Source organism: Schistocerca americana, chromosome X (genome assembly GCF_021461395.2).
Source record: "Schistocerca americana isolate TAMUIC-IGC-003095 chromosome X, iqSchAmer2.1, whole genome shotgun sequence".
NCBI lineage: Eukaryota > Metazoa > Arthropoda > Insecta > Orthoptera > Acrididae > Schistocerca > Schistocerca americana.
The window spans coordinates 220404395-220427099 of record NC_060130.1 but is presented as its reverse complement, the minus strand read 5'-3'; the positions used below and the strand labels follow the sequence as shown (position 1 = coordinate 220427099).

The following is a 22705-nucleotide window of genomic DNA, read 5'->3' as shown; positions in this document are numbered from 1 at the left end:
TCTCCCGGGGCATTCGAACCAATGCTGCTTGCTTACGAACTGAACGCCGTGGCCTCTGTAAGACAGATTCGCGTACAACATCAATGTTCGCTAGAGAACGCACACTTCTTGGTCGTCCTCTTGGTTTCTTCTTGAGGACAGATCCAGTCTCTTCAAAGTTATTAAAGGTTTAAAGGTGTGTGAATTCTTAAAAGACCAAACCGCTCAGGTCATCGGTCCCTAGACTTAGACACTACTTAAACTAACTTATGCTACGAACAACACACACGCCCATACCCGAGGGAGGATTCGAACCTCCGGCGGGAGGTCAAACTTCTTAATTCAACATTTTATCGCGTCTTTCAACAGAACGGCATCAAGTCATCCTAAATTATAAAAACGTCGAAACTCCCTTTGCGCCGCTACCAAACTATCACTGTTTTTATAAAACATTTTTATGGCTAACGCACGCTGTTGTCCGTTTCACTGAGCGATGATTACTGAAATGTCGGACGGTTTACTCGCTAACTGTCACGAACCTGGAGTGCTGCCACCTGCCCATGCCTGCCACTACTCATTTCAAACATTCCCGTTATTGTAGAATGAAGGCTTTCACGACCGGGTGACATGGCTGTTGATATACTTTCCGGGATGTGAGGTCGTGGTCCAAGAACTTTTCTGCTCCTTACGTTTCGTCCAGGACTGCGCTGGACTTCCTCAGAGGCGCTGCTCCGCTGAGTCTTGCCGACTGACTGGTCGGGTGTCTGAGAGCGACTTATATATTGTGAGAAAGGGGGGCGTGGTTCAGGTGACACGTGATGAGCAGTGATAATCCACAGCAAAGATAAGGTTGACTATCGATTACCACCTTGTCAAAAAAAAAAATTGTTAGCAATTTTGTAGAGCCACTGTCCATATATCGCTAAGTTTCATAGCCTCCTCTTTCCTATTAAAATTATCGTGATCTTTGCAGTATGCTTGCGATGTAGAATACACGAAAGAAAGAATAGTGCCGAAAGTTGTCATTGTGTCAAGCAACTTTCATTTGATGGTTCAAAATATTATCCCCATGTTTCCTCACAACTGTGAGGAAATTCCAGAACCCACATATGAGGAGGTGGCAGAGTGTATCAAACGCCTAAAAAATGGTAAAGCAACTGGCAGTGACAGCAAACAGATCCACCATTGACAACATATTTGCAATCACAACCATAAATGAAAAATTTTGGGAATATAAACAAAAAGTACATTATCTGTTCATCGATTTCATGAAAGCTTATGACTCCATCCATAGACAAAGCTTGTGGAACGTAATGACTGAATTTAGTTTCCCAATCAAATTGATAAATCTCTGCAAAGTATTCATGGATGAAAATACAAGCAGGGTTTTACTAAATGGATTAATGTCTGACCATTTTAAAAATAAAACTGAGTTAAGAAAAGGAGATGCTTTATGCCCCCCCCCCCTTCTCTTCAATAAAGCTTTAGAAAGAGTTGTGAGGAAATTCAAACTGGTACCTAATGGGATCCTCCAAGAAAGAAAAATTAACGTATTAGCATACGCAGATGACATAGTACTCATTCGAAATAGTGAAGAAGAGATTAGGCAAATATTTGTGGAGCTTGCAACAGAAGCATCAAGACTTGGCCTCAAAGTAAACGAAATAAATGACAGTTCAAAGATGTAGAGATTAATGGGATAACCAATCACGTCCAATAGTTGGTGAACACAAATTCGAGCGTGTTGAACAGTTCAAATTTCTGTGATCAGTGATAGATGAACAAAATTAGAGACAGATAGAAATAAAAGCGAGACAGTAAAATGCTAACCGGGCCTATTGTGCAATACAAAATCTCTTAGGGTCCAAACTGCCGACTAGGAAAACTAAAATAAAGTTATATTATACAATCATCAGACCAGTTCTAATCTATGGGTCAGAAACATGGAGCCTAACGAAAACAGAACACCATCGTTTACAAGTATTTGAGAATAAAATTTATAGAAAAATCTTTGGTCCATATTATGACAATGAATCAAAATGCTGGAAGAGAAGACATAACATAGAAATCCACGAGCTATCACAACAACTACCGACAGTACACATAATAAATGCTAGAAGACTTCAATGGGCTGGACATCTGATGAGAATGAAAGAAGACCAAATTGTGTTAAGAATATTCAGGGAGAAGCCATATGGCAAAAGACCAAAGGGGTGACCCAGGAGTACTTGGCGCAATGAAACTGATTGCATATGCGAAAGATTGGGAATAAATAACTGGCAAGAGGCAGCAGAAGACAGAAGCATCTGGAGGAATCATGTGAGATCGCCACGGGAGCTTTGAGTCCCTTAGAAGCCCTCTACTAGTACTGCTACATGTTTCTGATGGGACATAAACCCACAGGAGTAGAGGGGGGTGGGGAGTGGGGAGTGGGGAGCACATGGGGTCCTGTCCATCCTCAAAGAAGTTAGTTAGCTCAGGCAAACAGTTTGCTGCATCTGCTTACTGGTATCATACAATGATAATCAATAGATTGTGTTGTGATTTTTGGTCTCTCCAGTTTGAACAGAATCGCTATCTACAATAAAACAGGATCCGCCTGCGCAGAAAACGGGTGTTCCAACCTATCCAGCTAGCCTGGAACTACGGATTTCCTGCCACTTTTGAATCTCTGAATACAGTGATATAAATAGCAACCTGAGTGCGCGTGTACAGTTACCTGAATGGGATGCATCAAACAGGGCGGAGCAGTGGTGAGATTCTGAACTTGTATTTGGGAGAGCAGCGGCTCAAATCCCGGTTTGGCTGTCCAGATTTAGGTTTCCCCTGGATTCCCTAATTCGTTTAGAGCAAATGGTGGGGTTGTTTCTTTGCAAACGACAGGGCCGATTGCCTACTCTATCCTTCCCCAGTCGTCGACAGGGCTTTAAATCCTAACTATCCTATCTTCTTAATGTGATACAGCAGTCTCTTCCATTGACAGACAGACTATCCGATCTGGTGACAATGATAAAACATACAGATAACATTTACATACACTGAGAGACCCAAAGATAAAAGAAAATGAGAAAAATTTAATAATGTAAAAAGTACTCTCAAAAGTAGTGTGGCTTCAATACAAACGCGTAGATAGAACGAAATTCTTTCACAATAAACAAAAATCCTACATTGGGAGGTTATATTATTCGCCGACACGGGGTACTATAGCAGTTCTAAAGTTACTCTTCCTCGTAATTTAAACAGATTTGCTGTCTGACGGAAATAAGGATGCTGCGGGCTGGTGATTAAAAGTCTAATGGGCGAACGAGGTACATTTCTCATGCAAAGCACACACATGGGATTATACTACACCATTATAAAACTACCGATTCAACTCATTCCATTTTTTGGTGGAAACTAAAAACCATGATTTCTTCGTTACAAGTCTCATGCCTTTTTGTGAATTTTCGTCACAACTGCCTTAGCTGCTAGACATTAATTTTGTGTTAAAGATTTTTAATTTTTTCTTGCTTTTGGATCACCCAGTACATTACCATCTATGTACATTTGGTACCTGAAACTTAAATTGAAGAAATATCATCTAATTAAGATTAAAACTAGTATGTAATTGCTTTCACTTCGAAAGTCTCCTCCATATTTTCCGCTATCAAGATTACAATACCTCTGACGATGTCCTGAAAGCTTCGTTAAGTCTTAGCAATAAGCTCGTCCGCTCTTACCTCCTTTCTGCAACTCTCTTCTCGGCACCTGTCGTTCCATACTAGACTGGAAAATACATCCGTTCAGTGCACAGTGCTATTCTGACATCTGGAATGACGATTTTTGCAGAATTTTAGCGCTCTTTTGTGAAACTGTAGCAGTGTATGCCGAAAAATTTTTCTTTTGTTCGAGACGTTCTATGTTTTTGTGACAAATGTTTCTTAAGATTGAGATGCCTTCCAGTACATAAGAAGGATTCCTTGTTGCGGTAAGTCTACATTACGTTGGCATATTTTTGTGGAACTTTTTTAATTTTTTGTGTGCATGCTTAGATCCGTATGTTTATGTGTCGCTAGGTCGCGCCCTAGACATTGCTGTGGATTCTAGAGATACCACGATGAGGATGTCACAAACAGACACAAGAATAAGTAACCCATCCTCTGTACTAGCAAACGAATAAACAGGTTCTCTTGTTCGACACTGTAGAGATCTGCAAACTAAGCACATTGCGTCACTAGTACAGCTGTGGAGGTTCGAGCCAGATTTCCCCACTCCCCCCCCCCCCCCTTTGCCCCCTCCACCGTTCATTGTTGCCAGATTTCCCCTCCCTACCGCCTGTGACCTCATAGGCTAATTGATATGGCAATTTCCCTATATATGAGACGGTGATAAATTCGAAAATTAGCTGGAAATGTTGTACCAGCCGAATTAACTCTCGTCTGTACAGTAGTGCAGTCTCAGCTTTACTCCTGATGGCCATACTACAACAAATAAAATATTAGATCACTTTATTATAACTTCAACAAGATGAAATACTTAACTTTGTTACAATCCATGTCCACAGGAATGACATGAGTATTTATTACTGTCATGGAAAATTGGTACAGTACAAGTTACTAGCCTCTTCTCACAGAGAGCAATTGACTTTTACGTAGAGTTCTGCCTAATACAAATGTCATGCTGCTGACTCAGTAGAGAGAGGATGCTGTCATCTTTGGTGATGATTGCTGACCAGGATGAGTGGCACTGCAGCCAGACATAAGTATGCGAGCTGTTGCAGTTGCATATGGAAACTCTTCTGGGCATGTCTACACCACCATCTCATATGTTGCTGCTTCTGGCAGTGTCTACGTTTACTTGGGGTTTCATCACAAGGTACGAACCTTGCTTTGGCACCTTTCTTTTCTCTTCGGATGACACGACGTCCCCCCCCCCCCCCCCCCCCACACCAAAAAAAAACTTTGCACTGTCATTGGTTAGTGCTGTATCATATGACAATCGTGGGGGAGGGGGCAGGAGGGAAACCTGAATGCAGACATAGATGAGGAGACAAGGCGTGGAATGACAGCCAGTGGCAGGTTCCTGTCAATACCCTGGGGTATCAACCCTACAAGTGACCGAGAACAACGCCTAAAACACTGGCCACTAGGTGCACTTCCGCGTCCACTGACACAGATACTGCGGTCAGGCTGAATGCGACAGCGATAGTGTTGGTAGCATGCCTTCAATCTATATGGGTGTCATTCTGGATGATGCTGGACATTGCTGGTAGAGATAACTGCTGTTGCAGACCTCAGTGGCATGTTTAGCATGTGGGCAAAACGTCTGTGGCAGAATCACTGACTTACTTATAGCAGCGCTGCAGCTGATTCTGGTGACGCCAATGCAAAAATGGCTCTGAGCATTATGGGACATAACTTCTAAGGTCATCAGTTCCCTAGAACTAAGAACTACTTAAACCTAACTAACCTAAGGACATCACACACGTCCATGCCCAAGGCAGGATTCGAACCTGCGACCGTAGCGGTCGCGCGGTTACAGACTGTAGCGCTTAGAACCGCTCGGCCACCCCGGCCGGCTGACGCCAATGCAATCCTGTGAAACATTGTACTACGAAAGAAGAACATCTTAACACTTCTGGTATGACACCCTGTTGCTAACGTTGTTACTTGCCAAAAACTTTAAAGAAGACTTCATCCTGCGACTGAAATTTCATCTCACCAAGCGAAACAAATTGTTTCCAAGGTAGCCATAGAAGATGCAACAAGGTATTGAGGCGGAAACCATATAATAACTGTGCTGGTGACTTCTTGTCATGTGGCATGGAGCCGTAGGAGGAATAAATATCTTTAAGGCTTGCTCCTGTCTGAAGGAGGAACAAAGTTTCTCCATGCGACTTTTGAAGATTTGAATAAACGGTTGAGCTTCACCATAGGACTGACGGTTAAAAGGAACAGCAGCCACTTAGTGTATGCTGTTGGCGGCACTAAAGTGTCAGAAATTGGCTGATGTGAATTGTGGTCTGTTGTCTGACACAAGGACTTCAGAAAAACCTTCAAGACAAAAAATAGAAGACAAAACCAATACCTTTTTGCAGTGGTGGTGGATGTCGTTGGGACAACAAAAGGAAATTTTCTGTATACATGTACCACCAACAACAATATGGATGAACACGGCAATTCAAAAAAGCATTGCAGCAGAGCTGACTGATCTCCCGCACAAGCATCACAAGAAGAGATCAATTGCTCTATCTGAGTGTCCATCCCCTGTCAAGTAAAATGATATCAGGTGAGTTCATTTGTGTGAATTACACCCGACTGATGTTGATGAAATAAAGGGAAAACTTCTCACTGGAGGGAATACGGACTCACAATACGCGATTGTATGCAAGATCAGAACAGCTGTCCTCATGGGACGCACATGACAATACGAAAAGTGGCAGTGTGCCACTGGGTGGAGAATTTCTTTCAAACTATACGGTCACCTATGGTGCACATATCAGTAGTAGTTGCTGTGGCAGTACTCGAAAACCGAGAGGAAAATTTTGAAGACTTTCGAAATCCTGAGTATCGATTTGATGACATGATTCCTCAGATGAATCAAACACTGTATGGGTAACGACCAATAAACGAGACAAGTCAGCATTAGAATGTTGCGAAGCGGATCTGTACAACAACTCATACTGATAATTAAACAATATCAGAGCCCAATTTTGCACTGTGTGTGATGGGACAGGCTTGGAAGAATTGAACAAGGCCGTGAAAGGCGGATGATCTGTAAGCAAAATTTCCTACCGTAAAGGTACTGATGGAACTCGCTAACACAATGGCAACACCTCTTTTTCAAGCTGCGTGCAATTACACTGGCTTTGTTCAGAGATTTTGAGACAAAAGCAACAGGCCTGCCAGTAGAACAAATGCTATGGGAGACTACAACTCCAATCCCATAAGAAGATGCATCCACAGCTAACACCACAGGATTATCTGGATCAAAACAAATCAAACAACGACGACTTAACAATATGTCCTTTAATTGCTCAAATGAGTCCTGACATCCTTGGGACCACACAAGGGGAATATCTTTCCAGCGCAGTCGGTTCAGCGGAGCAGCAATTTGCACAGCGTTTGCACTGAGTTTAATGTAATAGGTAAGCTTCCCCACAACAGCTTGGAGCTCCTAAATGTTTCAGGGCGAACATCGTTAATGATAGACAAGTGCGAATCAGCATGATGAAAACGCTATGCATTTATAACAAGTCGCAGTTACTCTAAGTTCGTCTTAGAAGATGAGGCACCTTTCCTTGCGGCAGTTAAGCCAGCCACAGAAAGAACTTGAAACAAACAGTCTAAATTTGCCAAATGTTCACCAGGTGTATGCCCAACGACAATAATATCATCTAAATAGTTTCGACAAGAAGAGATATTTGCTGTTAATTGTTGAACAATGGCAGGCTCTGAATCACTTCCAAGCAGTAGTATCTGAACCTGGATCAAACCCAAGTGAGTGTTGACCACAAATTATTCCTTAGCCTCTCGTCCAACAGAAACTGTAAGTACGCCTCACGTAAGTCAACCTTGGAAAAGTATCTGCCCTGTCCTAGACATGGTAGAAAAGAAAAATTCACGACGGTTTGTGGGTTTATTGATGGTTTAAAATCAGCACACAGGCGCAAGCCTCCTGATGGCTTTTTGAGAATATCCAAAGGTGATGCCAATTGACTTGCAGAAACAGATTGGATAATCCCACTACCTTTCCATCTTTGCAGTTCCTGAGCAAATTGCTCACTTGTTCCAAGGCGAACAGGCCTTGTGCCAAAAAGTCGTGGCTGTGCCTTGTCTTTAACAGTAACGTGAGCTTCAAAATCTTTAGGCCCTCCTCAGCCTGATTCAAACAGTTAACTGTACATTTTGCACAAGTCAGAAACGTTAGTGTGAAGCACAGAGACATTGACTTGTAACACACTGCCTTGTACGCACAGGTTTAACAAATGGACCAAGTCTAAATCAAAAATGTCTTCACTGTTCCTAAAACTGAGTACGTGAAACAGAACACATTTCGATACTTCATGAAAAGTTGGTGGCAAACTTCACACGCCAAGTACTGGTATTTCGAGTCCGTTATGTGCAGACAAAACAGAATTAGGCTTGTGTAACTATGGGCTACTTATCCTTTCATATGCGTCTTTCTTGTAAAGTGCTTTAAAATTTATTAGGAAGGCAAGAAGTATGTGGTACGCAAATAGAATGTGGTACGCAAATAAAATAGCTAATTCACAGGATAAAAGTAAAACCATATGGTCAGTTGTGAAGGAAGTGTCTGGTCAGAAGCACAATGGCGGTTCGTAGAAAAAATATTTCTCTTACCGATAAATTAGGTATATGTACAGTATTCAACAACCATTTTCTGAGCATTGTTGGTGAATTAAATAAAAACTTAGTTTCTACAGGGAATCATATAACTCTTTTGGGAAATGCCTCTCCGAGACTGATGTCTGAAATACTCCTCTGTGATGGTGTGAAGGGGGAGATTGAGTCAATGATTAAATAACTCAAGACTAAGGACTCTCATGGAAACGACGGAATGCCTAGCAGAATATTAAAGTACCGTGCTGCTTATGTTAGCCCTGTACTTAGCCATATTTGTAATTCTTCCTTTAAGAATCGTCAGCTTCCTGAACGATTAAAGTACTCAGTAGCACAGCCGTTTTATAAAAATGGAGAAAGGGATAATGTAGACAACTTAAGACCTATTTCTATGCCATCAGCGTTTGCTAAAGTTATTGAAAAGACTGTGTATGTAAGGATAACTGATCATTTTATATCACATAATTTGCTATCAAACGTAGAGTTCGGGTTTGGAAGTCGTTTAACAACTGAAAATCTACATCTACATCTACATGACTACTCTGCAATTCACATTTAAGTGCTTGGCAGAGGGTTCGTCGAACCACAATCATACTATCTCTCTACCATTCCACTCCCGAACAGCGCGCGGGAAAAACGAACACCTAAACCTTTCTGTTCGAGCTCTGATTTCTCTTATTTTATTTTGATGATCATTCCTACCTATGTAGGTTGGGCTCAACAAAATATTTTCGCATTCGGAAGAGGAAGTTGGCGACTGAAGTTTCGTAAATAGATCTCGCCGCGACGAAAAACGTCTTTGCTGTAATGACTTCCATCCCAATTCGCGTATCATATCTGCCACACTCTCTCCCCTACTACGTGATAATACAAAACGAGCTGCCCTTTTTTGCACCCTTTCGATGTCCTCCGTCAATCCCGCCTGGTAAGGATCCCACACCGCGTAGCAATATTCTAACAGAGGACGAACGAGTGTAGTGTAAGCTGTCTCTTTCGTGGACTTGTTGCATCTTCTAAGTGTCCTGCCAATGAAACGCAACCTTTGGCTCGCCTTCCCCACAATATTATCTATGTGGTCTTTCCAACTGAAGTTGTTCGTAATTTTAACACCCAGGTACTTAGTTGAATTGACAGCCTTGAGAATTGTACTATTTATCGAGTAATCGAATTCCAACGCATTTCTTTTGGAACTCATGTGGATCACCTCACACTTTTCGTTATTTAGCGTCAACTGCCACCTGCCACACCATACAGAAATCTTTTCTAAATCGCTTTGCAACTGATAATGGTCTTCAGATGACCTTACTAGACGGTAAATTACAGCAACATCTGCGAACAACCTAAGAGAACTGCTCAGATTGTCACCCAGGTCATTTATATAGATCAGGAACAGCAGAGGTCCCAGGACGCTTCCCTGGGGAACACCTGATATCACTTCAGTTTTACTCGATGATTTGCCGTCTATTACTACGAACTGCGACCTTCCTGACAGGAAATCACGAATCCAGTCGCACAAGTGAGACGATACCCCATAGGCCCGCAGCTTGATTAGAAGTCTCTTTTCTCTGTGAGCTACTGGATGGATTAAACAAAAGGTTTCGAACGCTAGGCATATTTTTTGATTTAACGAAGGCGTTTGATTGTGTTGATCACAAAATATTGCTCCAGAAGTTGGACCATTACAGAATACGTGGAGTAGCTCACAATTGGTTTAACTCTTACTTTAACAAGAGACAACAAAAGGTCATTATTCACAGCGTTGAGAATGGCTTTGATGTGGGGTCTGAGTCGCGTATGGTCAAATTGGGGCGCCCCAGGGATCAGTGTTAGGGCCTCTCCTGTTCCTTATTTACAAAAATGATATGCCCTCTAGTATTACGGGTAATTCTAAAATATTTCCGTTTGCTGATGACACTAGCTTGGTAGTAAAGGATGTTTTGTGCGACATTGGCTCTGTTTCAATCAGTACAGTTCATGGCATAAAATCATGGTTTGTAGAAAATAAACTAACACTAAATCACAGTAAGACCCTTTTTTTTTTACAGTTTCTAACTCACAATTCAACAAAACTCGACGTTTTAGTTTCACGGAATGGGCATACGTTTAGTGAAACTGAACAGTTCAAATTTCTAGGTGTTCAGGTAGATAGTAAACTGTCGTAGAAAGTCCACGTTCAGGATCTTGTTCAAAGACACAACGGTGCCATTTTTACTGTTCGAACGGTATCTGAAGTAAGTGATCGTTCGACACGAAAATTAGTCTAGTTTGATTATTTTAATTCGCTTATGTTATGTGGTATTATATTTTGAGATAACTCTTACCATTCTAAAAGGATATTTTTGGCTCAGAAACGGGCAATTCGGACAATAAGTGGGGTTAGTTCGCGAAGGAAATTGACGGAGATTCGAAATGTGAAATAATTTGGGTGTAGGTTACAGTTAAAGCAGGCTCAGACCTTGTAATTGGATGTCTCTATAGGCCCCCTGGCTCAGCAACTGTTGTGGCTGAGCACCTGAAGGATAATTTGGAAAATATTTCGAGTAGATTTCCCCACCATGTTATAGTTCTGGGTGGAGATTTTAATTTGCCGGGTATAGACTGGGAGATTCAAACGTTCATAACGGGTGGCAGGGACAAAGAATCCAGTGAAATTTCTTTAAGTGCTTTATCTGAAAACTACCTTGAGCAGCTAAACAGAGAACCGACTCGTGGCGATAACATATTAGACCTTCTGGTGACAAACAGACCCGAACTATTTGAAACAGTTAACGCAGAACAGGGAATCAGCGATCATAAAACGGTTACTGCATCGATTATTTCAGCCGTAAATAGAAATATTAAAAAAGATAGCAAGAGTTTTCTGTTTAGCAAAAGTGACAAAAAGCAGATTACAGAGTACCTGACGGCTCAACACAAAAGTTTTGTCTCAAGTACACATAGCGCTGAGGATCAGTGGACAAAGTTCAAAACTATCGTACAATATGCGTTAGATGAGTATGTGCCAAGCAAAATCGTAAGAGATGGAAAAGAGCCACCGTGGTACAGCAACCGAGTTAGAAAACTGCTGCGGAAGCAAAGGGAACTTAACAGCAAACATAAACATAGCCAAAGCCTTGCAGACAAACAAAAATTACGCGAAGCGAAATTTAGTGTGAGGAGGCTATGCGAGAGGCGCTCAATGAATTCGAAAGTAAAGTTCTATGTACTGACTTGGCAGAAAACCCTAAGAAATTTTGGTCTTATGTCAAAGCGGTAGGTGGATCAAAACAAAATGTCCAGACACTCTGTGACCAAAATGGTACTGAAACAGAGGATGACAGACTAAAGGCCGAAATACTAAATGTCCTTTTCCAAAGCTGTTTCACGGAGGAAGACCGCACTGTAGTTCCTTCTCTAGGCTGTCGCACAGATGACAAAATGGTAGATATCGAAATAGACGACAGAAGGATAGAGAAACAATTAAAATCGCTCAAAAGAGGAAAGGCCGCTGGACCTGATGGGATACCAGTTCGATTTTACACAGAGTACGCGAAGGAACTTGGCACCCTTCTTGCAGCGGTGTACCGTAGGTCTCTAGAAGAGCGTAGCGTTCCAAAGGATTGGAAAAGGGCACAGGTCATCCCTGTTTTCAAGAAGGGACGTCGAACAGATGTGCAGACCTACATCTCTAACGTCGATCAGTTGTAGAATTTTGAACACGTATTGTGTTCAAATATAATGACTTTCCTGGAGACTAGAAATCTACTCTGTAGGAATCAGCATGGGTTTCGAAAAAGACGGTCATGTGAAACGCAGCTCGCGCTATTCGTCCACGAGACTCAGAGGGCCATAGACACGGGTTCACAGGTAGATGCCGTGTTTCTTGACTTCCGCAAGGCGTTCGATACAGTTCCTCACAGTCGTTTAATGAACAAAGTAAGAGCATATGGACTATCAGACCAATTGTGTTATTGGATTGAAGAGTTCCTAGATAACAGAACGTGGCATGTCATTCTCAATGGAGAGAAGTCTTCCGAAGTAAGAGTGATTTCAGGTGTGCCGCAGGGGAGTGTCGTAGGACCATTGCTATTCACAATATACATCAATGACCTTGTGGATGACATCGGAAGTTCACTGACGCTTTTTGCGGATGATGCTGTGGTATATCGAGAGGTTGCAACAATGGAAAATTGTACTGAAACGCAGGAGGATCTGCAGCGAATTGACGCATGGTGCAGGGAATGGCAATTTAATCTCAATGTAGACAAGTGTAATGTGCTGCGAATACATAGAAAGGTAGATCCCTTGTCATTTAGCTACAATATAGCAGGTCAGCAACTGGAAGCAGTTAATTCCATAAATTATCTGGGAGTACGCATTAGGAGTGATTGAAAATGGAATGATCATATAAAGTTGATCGTTGGTAAAGCAGATGCCAGACTGAGATTCATTGAAAGAATCCTAAGGAAATGCAATCTGAAAACAAAGGAAGTAGGTTACAGTACGCTTGTTCGTCCACTGCTTGAATACTGCTCAGCAGTGTGGGATCCGTTCCAGATAGGGTTGATAGAGGAGATAGAGAGGACCCAACGGAGAGCAGCGCGCTTCGTTACAGGATCATTTAGTAATCGCGAAAGCGTTACGGAGATGATAGATAAACTCCAGTGGAAGACTCTGCAGGAGAGACGCTCAGTAGCTCGGTACGGGCTTTTGTTAAAGTTTCGAGAACAAACCTTCACCGAAGAGTCAAGCATTATATTGCTCCCACCTATGTATATCTCGCGAAGAGACCATGAGGATAAAATCAGAGAGATTAGAGCCCACACAGAAGCATACCGACAATCCTTCTTTCCACGAACAATACGAGACCGGAATAGAAGGGAGAACCGATAGAGTTACTCAAGGTACCCTCCGCCACACACCGTCTGGTGGCTTGCGGAGTATGGATGTAGATGTAGATGTAGAAACTCTCGTCTACCCCTGTTCTGGGTATTTTGACATTGGCCTCTCAATATATATATTCTTTATTGTCGTTTCTTGTCAACAATATCAGCTTAATCCCAAGAATTAGCAGCTTTCTCTCAGCTAATAAAAAACTAAACTAAGCTCCGTCCGAACAGGCCTTGGAAGGCGCACCGGTACCGATCGGCCGTATGTCAGTTTACGAGACCGGAGTCACTACTTCTCAATCAAGTAGCTCCTCAGTTTGCCTTACAAGGGCTGAGTACACCCCGCTTGCCAACAGCACTCGACAATCCGGATGGTCACCAAGTGCTAGCCCGGCCCGACAGCTCTTAACTTCGATAATCTGAAGGGGAACCTGTGTTACCACGGCGGCAAGGCTTCACTCAATTAATACTCGGCAGAAATCCAATCTGCATTTGGATCGCACTTCCTTAACTCTTGTGCAGAAAGGCGTGCAGTATACTGTTGCATCCATTTTCGATAAGCTACCACAAGAATTCAAAAATCTTAGCAGTAATCCACGCGCTTTTAAATCGAGACTGAAGAGTTTTCTCATGGGTCACTCCTTCTATTCTGTTGAGGAATTCCTTGAAAAATCAAGCTGATTCTTTTGATATATTGTTAATTGCATTTACTTAAACTTAAGGCTAGACATTTTTGGGGTTCATAAACGTTTCAGGCATGTAAATAAATAAATAAATATAGATGAGGGAAGCAGAAGCACTCATATTTAACTGAAATTTAATTGTCTCTTGAGCCACTCTTAAGTAGAAAAAAGTTTGTTCTGCCCTCTGTGTACTACAGCGGAAGGTTTCAGCTTGTATGGGCTCTAATGGCAATGGCGAACAACATGTTGATAACATGGCTGAAACTGTGCCCTGACTGGCACCTGATCTGGCCCATGCCTGCGCTGCCTTGTAAACTTATTGTTTGAATACGACGTTCCCTATCCCACTGGAAACATTTTGCATCACGATAAGGACAAGCTTTTCAGTCATGATCTGAAAAGCACTCAGGACAAAACCTCCTCACTGTATTCAGTAGCAAACCTTGTGTACTATGAGACTGTACCTCTACGTTTACTGTTAATCTAAGCTCCGTTTTAATGTACTTCAACATTAGCATGAACCTTAGAGTGTCATGTGCACTTCTAACAACAGAAATACACAGAGCCTCAAAATCAAGTTGTGTCGGCAGAAGTTTTAGGTTCCACAATAGACAGAACTCTTTCAGATAGGGATTTGGCAAATTGAGATTAGCAGGGCGAATGCGTGTGTGTGACACATTTATCGTGATTCCATCACATAGTACGACACCACTATAACCGAATACACAAGAATAGCTAAACGTACAATGCCTGCTTAGCCCTCTAAGTTCTGCACACCACTGTTTTAGAGTTTGTGTAGGCTACTTCTTGAGCTGGATGCACCTGAGCGTCGTAATGTTCATTGGGCAGCCTAACAAGTTTGTTGTAACCCACAGTTTCTGGACAAGAATCAGAACACAATTTTGAATACCGACAGTGCACTTCGGCTCCGATCATCGAAAGAAAAAAGCATTACGTGTCCTACCTGTAATGTTGTATATGACGAAATGGGCCTCCATCTGTTCCTGATATTCTGATCAATCCTCTTCGTTATTACCGAATAGGCAAAACTTGGATGCAGAAATCAGTGACGGTGCTGCTTGCTGCAATAGTAACTCAGTCATCTGTAGGACATTGAGCAGCAGTCGTTCAGTCTGCAGCACCTGAAACTTAACAACTTCGTTTGCAGACATTTCCTGTAGCGTCTCAGACATCGTTAGATGCTTTGTATAAAACGCAGAAAATCAGAATATACTCGGCAAACTCAGGGCGGGCGGTGCATGGGAACAACATGCACACATCATCGCCGACTTCGTAACGAGGCGAGTAACGTCTACATAATGACCAGACTCTTCGTCCTTTGTTCTACTGGTGAAACAGCACTCGTCACTACTGTAGTGGGTTCTTAGCTTTACTCCAGGTGGGGCCAATGACGATACCACAACACATAAAATATTAGATCACTTTATTACAACTTGACCAAGAAGAAGTACTCAACTTTGACATAATCCATGTCCACAGGAATGTCGTGAGTATTTATTACTGTCACAGAACACAACATATCACTTGGTATAGAAAAAGACATTAGTCTCTTCTCGCGGGGTACAAGTGACTATAAATTTTTATGCAGAGTTCTGTGTAATACAACTGTTGCACTGCTGGCTCGGTAGGGAGACGATACTGCCGTTTTCAGTAGCGGTTGCTGTTTAGGGTGACTAGCACTGCTCTCAGATGTAAGCAAGCAAGCCGATACGGTGGCATGTGGAAACTCTTCTGGGCAAATCTACGCAACCGTCGCTCATTAGTTGTCGTCTCTGGTAGCAACTACGTTTACTTGTGGTTTCGTCGTGAGGTACCAACCTTGCTTTGGCATCTCGCTCTTCGGATGACACCACAGGAAATTTAGAAATTGCCTGGAATTTAAAAATGGTCAGCTTCACATTTCACCAACAGGAATTGGTTGAAAATGCTGGACGACTGACCTGCAGATATGAGCACAATCTGCATCAGTTTCAGGTTTCATGAGTATTCTGAGTATGGAATCCAAGATTACCGCTTGGATTCTCCCTGATGCAACTGTTCTCTTGTGCTAAGAGTCTACGTGCCCTACGTTTAAAACAGTGCAGTTTGAATATTTAAACATTTCCCCACCCCTTTTACGTCACAGCTCGTACGATTAACACCGTAAAGTCTGGATCCCAATAGCTGCAGGGTATCGGCCGCCATCCGCTCGGCCGTCCTTTAAAACACGTTACCTACAGCCGTCACCGCGGCATGATGGCGCTGCCTAGAGCTTTTATGCCGCTGCCAATGATATGCGAGCATCCCCTCTCCGGAGCTCCAACGGCGGGTCTGCTTAAGTTCAAATATCGACACACTGAGTCCCATTATGTGTGTTTCCCATTTCATAACATTTACAGATTCCACAGCGGCCAGGGCTCGTCATCAATGAAATAGTCATTGTATTCAAGACTGACTGAACTGTAAACCTTTGTATCCGTATATATTTCAACACTCAAATCTACTGTTAGCAAATGGCGCTGCAACTGCAGCAAAGTTATCTACTACTTTTATTATTTGATACTACATGAAGAACAAATTAATATTTAAATTCTCTGTCCACGAACCGCACCTGTCCCTCACTCCTGTATCCACTAAAAAACCGCAAAGTGTGCAAAGGTAGTTGCAACATTGACTTGTCCACTTGTGTTAGGCTCATATTTAACGTTTAGGCATTTTCCCTCACCCAGCTGCCAGCCGATTCGTGGTGCTACCACGATCACTGAGCCGGCCGCTGTGACCGAGCGGTTCTAGGTGCTACAGTCTGGAACCGCGCGACCGCTACGGTCGCAGGTTCGAATCCTGCCTCGGGCATAGATGTGTGTGATGTCCTTAGGTTAGTTAGGTTTAAGTAGTTCTAAGTCTAGGGGACTGATGACCTCAGATGTTAAGTCCCATAGTGCTTAGAGCCATTTGAACCGTCACTGAAATTGTACAGGAACAACTACGTCTTAGTTTAAAACTAAAAAAAAAAGTGGGAGAGCTGTTTCCACATGCATCACGAAGTTGGTGAGCTCCACGCAGTCTGTCTGGCTGTGTTACTTGCTTCGCATGTACCATTTCCAGATGCCACATTAATGGCATTTCCAAGCGATATTAAACCTACATTTAAAAATTGCAGTCGATAGGACAAAAAGAAAAATCTGTAAAAGTGACATTCACTATTGGAAACTTCATTTTCCTTTGCCATCAGTCAGAACACATTTGATGTTGACTAACACTTTATGTATTTTGTTAAGAAAACAGGAAAATACCCCACACACACTTGTCAGCAAGAAACAAAGAAGGCGATAACGCAGCCGACAATAAAACACTACAGAGTTGATATCTGAGGAGAATAAGTGGAGTATAAAGGCACTCCACCAGAATTTACGCTGGAGAGCACTTTCAAATATTGTCACATAGTCTGAGAGACAACATTTCATAAGTTAAGAGTTAATATAGTTTAATTTTTTACTGGTAAATATTTTTGTTAGGTGCCGCGGTTTTCGAGTTATTCAAGAAAAACGTAAAAAAGTGACATCGAAACGCCGCTTTCCCCACTCCAACGTACACACCCGACAAGCCAAGACTTTTAGTACGTTGCTCAGGACACTCCCCTCTAGCACTGTATAGAAATTAGCGACTACACCATTTTTCCTCTAATTTTCCTTAGTTGACTGGACAATACGATGAAACACTCCCTTCACATGGGCTTTAAGGAAACGGGATGGCCTGAGAATATCACAGAAAAAATTGAATAAAAAGATGGAGGTATCACTACTGCCAGACAGCGTCAGACCAATAATTGTAGGTCCATCAGACTGTGGTAAGACAAATGTCCTCATGTCTCTGCTAATACATCCAGAGAGTGTGCACTTCAAACACATATCTGGATTTTCAAAAATACTATTCCAGTTCAAATATCAACTACTGGAAGAGATAAATTCAGTCACTGACATTGTTACATACAGAAATTTCACCAAAAGTGTTGATGTTCGACTGTGTGAAGGAGTAGAACCAAATACTGTCTTGATATCTGATGACGTAGTCAAGATCAAATACAAAAATTGTTCTTCTTTGGTCAATATATACATACTGTTGTCTTTTGCCTGAGTCAAATATACTCTAGGATCCCAAATCAAGTGGTAAGTTATAGTGTAAACCTTATCATAGGTTTCAAATAAGATAATATTATTTATAACACATTTATAAGGCACAATGGAATCCGACATGACATTCGACGATTTTACAACTTTATGTGTACATTACTGGAATCATTCACAGTATAGCATTTTGGTTAATGATACAATAAGGCATTTGAATGATGGCTAATACTGGCTCAATTTTAAGGAGCTTTTTAAAAGATGATGACATATACATATAGTGAAATAGTGGGTTAATTATGTTACCACACAATACATCATGGATAAATTTGCACGTACATCAACACATAATAAGTCTCAGAAAGGGAGGGAGAACGCTTGTCTGTGTACTGTCACGATAATTCAGATGCATTACAGTGACCTCAAATATTGTACTACTAGACACGAACCACACAGCAAAAGTATCAGGGAAGTAAATACTCACTCTCAGGCCATTTAGATGTTAATCAGTGAATTGATTGCAATGGTTGGTGTAACTGAAAAGAACGCAAATTAGAATATATACAAGTTGTATATTGTTCCAAAGTTTGTGTAGTATATTATAATATATCGACAAAATATAAATTTTCTGAAGCACATAAGTCTATTCGAAAGAAATGAGCTATTGAAGTTAGGGCAGTCAAAAAGAGATCTGTAACTCAGAGAACTGTTTAGGCCTGTTACCAAATCCACCGAACAACTCTCAAAGAGAAACGCCACTGGCAGTTCCATTAAACATTGACGCAATAATCAGGCCGATAGAATATATGGAGTACGCAGGGGGAAACCACACACGCCGACTACTCAACCAGTAAGTTTAACCAATAATGCAATACAGATCAGTAATAGAGAATTTGAAAGAACTGTTGGTTTACTAAATCTAATATTCTTCAAACCTATGAAGCTTGACAACTATTCATCCAAAGATATAAAAACGTATGGTTAGATATTACACATGACGGAAGTACCGGTATATAAAAAACCCAATAGAATAGGAAAAATAAGCACAGACATTCGAAATAGAAAAACATTATTAAACCAGCACTAGAATATGCACCTGGAAATGGTTTTATCGACATTCAGAATAAGAAATTTAACAACAGATCTTTATAATACATGTAATGCAATGACCCCAACGAAACAGTTGAACAATTATGGCTTCCTACGGCATTAGCTGCAGCTGGGACTATAGTACATGTGACTGAAATCATTTCAGTAGTTTCAGAGGTTTGAGAAAGAAGAATTGTTGAATAATTATGGAGACAATAGTTTGACAGCTCCATAAACCAGCATGCAAGACATACCTGTGTAGGTGTATTATAAATTAAGGTTTGGATGATTTATGTCAAATGGGTCTTATAGACGTGAGACAGTATTCATGGGAGAACAAAGATTTCAAGTATGTTTTAATGGTCATTCATACATACATTCATACATACTTGCCTGGGCCTTACCTATGAAAGCAAATGTGGGAAAGCTGTTGAATAGGTATCTGATCAAATGCCACAGATGGTAACCATTGGAATCCCAGACAATCTTCAAATAAACCATGGCAGAGATGGTATGGGAATAGTATGGAACACACCACTACTTAAAGTTCCCCTACATGAAAGGAAGTATTGTGAAACATTTAAACCGAATGTTAAAAGCACAAACACGGATACATTTTTGCATTCACTGTTCATATAAATGGGCTGATATCCATCCACAAATCACTGACCAGTATATCCAAAGTGTGCTCTGAACAGTAAAAATGAAACAATGAACATTTATAATAACAAGCGTCTAAATACTGCATTCACTCATATTAAAATGCTAGATACATGCAAACAGAAATTTAATGTAGGTGATTTAGTATGTATTTTAAAAAATTGGGGTATTTAAAGTTTCCAAGGCCCAATAAACAAGCTCTAGAACCTACTTCTTGAAGGATAGCAACATGATTAAAACTAGAACATCAGGGGAATCCTTCCACTCATAATTCCAGCTCTGGTGGGACTTCCAGTAATTTGCTCTTTAGGACAGTAAAAATGCAGAAAATTCACAGCAACAGTTCGATGAAGTGAAAAAACTTAATAGGTTTATGTAATTTGTGGCTTTGGGAAAGAACTGTATTTAAAACCGCCCAAGGAAGGGCTTGAGCAGTTTATAAAACAAAGCTACTAGCTATACTGCCCATCAGACTGTTTACAAATTTCGGTCTACTTCAGTTTGCCAAAAATTTCTCTATTCCTTGATTCTACGGAGTGTTTATGAGAAATACATCTCAAAAGATTACGTGTAAATCTAATGATTGTGGAATTGTAAAGTTAGACGTTGAGTGAGGACCTGAACCTCACTGAGTGGCATATATTAGAAGCAGAAACTAACATAGCGTCTGCTTCTTTGATTCATTAAGTGACTTACAACGGTCAGAAGAATTATGCAACTACTTTGCCGGTAACAAGTCCTAATACCTCATTTTCAAACTGTAAACTACATCCAGGAAATGGTAAAATTGTGAATATGACTCATGGTGCATACAACATTGATGATTTAAATGTATATTCACTATGGGCTGTACCAGGTTCCGAATTAGTCATTAATGTCATTATGTTTAAAACATAAATAGGAATGGCCAAGGAGGTAATGGATTTTACACAAGAAAATTCAGTAGGATCACTACTGGGTTTCTCAAAGCGTCAAATTTTGTGGAAGACTCGGAATAAATTTTATGAGTCAGCTCAGTCAGTGGATATACTACTGTTTAGCATGATTATTGTCAAGTACAATATTGCAATTAATTCATATCTCAGTGGCAAATTGATTCATACAATCTGCAGATTCTTCCCTACAGTCATTTCAGGACATAAAATTCTGAGACACCATGCAATACCATTTACCGGCCAGTGACTGTTCAGACACTGAATCATCTTGAGTTGAATATTGTGGACCAAAACAGATGTATCGTCAACGTTTGAGGTGAAGAAATCGTAATACGGCTGCATTTGAAGCATGATGGATGTATGGTACAAAACCAGCATATGCAGTCAATGGCACATCACTTTAAAACCAAAACACAACATATTAACACCAAAAACTGTCAATTCCTTACGTTGTTGGGCTTAAAAACATGCAATAACAATATCATCACTCAAAATAACAGCTCCGTTCGAGTATGATGAACAAATAATTAGTCCGAAACAGTTCTCACACAAACCATTTACTTCAGCAATATTAGAAATCGGTGATGATATCTGGGTTGTTATCGAGCACCATGATGATTTAACTATCCCAAGCAACAATTTCCTGTACTTAGAGGGGAAATTTGTGAAAAAGCAACATTTCGTCTAACATGTAACATATTCATTTTGCGGTTTCAGAAAATAAGATATGAGCTAAATGGGGTTCAAACTGACCACACTCAGAATTATGTCTCACGTCAATCTTAAAAACATTTTTCAGCAGCAAAATCTGACTTGAATGCTTTTAAAAATGCAGGATGTTTTATGGAGAAACCGGCATCAGCAGACTAATACAAACTATTTAATGCATCTACACCTCTCAAGATTCTGATGGGACATATCAAGAACATAAAGCACATTCTAGTTAATATGAAGCAACAACCCAGTTTAGTATAAAGTGGAATGGATGATAATCTATATGTTCAGAGAGCTGACAATCCTGAAGAGAATAAGAGTATACTTGACAAATTAATTTGGAAAATGCCCCTGTCTCTGTAATCAAAGGAGAACACATAACACTTTTAAAAATACTTGGTGCTGGCGTTCAACCGCCTTTACATTTCAGATTGCATCTACTTCCAGATGTATCTTAACAATCATGGACCATTCAAACATCAGTTTAATTAGAAACATCTCAATTTATCACACTTGCGTGTCAAACCGATATGAAAGCGAACCTGAAATGTGACTAAAGTGAATTCGATAACTGTAATCTAACAAACACAATACTTTACCATAACTCAGAGTTCTGGCCTTATAACAGTTTACAGAAAGGTTGCTCAGATAATGTATACAGCCTACTGTTAGATATGTATGAAAAGTTTACTATGAGGGTAACAACAATGAGGGATGTCAGCTCAGTTCACAGGAACCGAAGAAGTTAGCTGCAATCGCCGTTATAGATTCCTCAAAACAGAATGAGGGTTGAGGAGTGAGCTGATAGATGTCTGTGCTGAATTTGAAGCCTCTCACAACTTCCCAACAAACGTAGCAGAATTCACGTTAATACTCCAAGTTAACATCATTAACTTCTCCCCAGTTACCAGAGTCGTGCAGAAACTTGCATAAATTAACTAGCCGCGTCCGATGGTGCTCCTGAGGTTGAAGAGTTACTTACAAAAAAATGACTAGGTATGTACTTATTAATCTTTCATTTAGATCATCTCATCAACCCTCCCTCTCTGTCCACCTCTACATCCTCTTCCCCAGTTCATCTCCTCCACGTCCCTTTCTCCGTTCGTGTCCTTCTCCTCTCTTTCATATCATCTCCTTCTCCCCTCTTTCCCTATCCACCGACTCCACCCCCACTCTCTGTCGATCTCCTCACTCCCCTCCTTCTGTCCACCTCTTCCTCTCCCCTGTCCCTCGCCATCTCCTCCTATTCCCATTCTCTATTCATATCCTACTCCCTCTCTTTCTGCATATATTCTCCTTCCCTCTCTGACT

The 22705-nt window shown here is 41.1% G+C and overlaps 1 protein-coding gene across 1 annotated transcript in view; it reads left to right on the top strand.

Moving 5' to 3' along the window:
- The window catches only part of LOC124556461 (glutamate receptor-interacting protein 1), a 615250-nt gene that overhangs the window by 102495 nt on the left and 490050 nt on the right, over positions 1–22705 (top strand). The gene's annotated exons all lie outside the window — the stretch shown is intronic.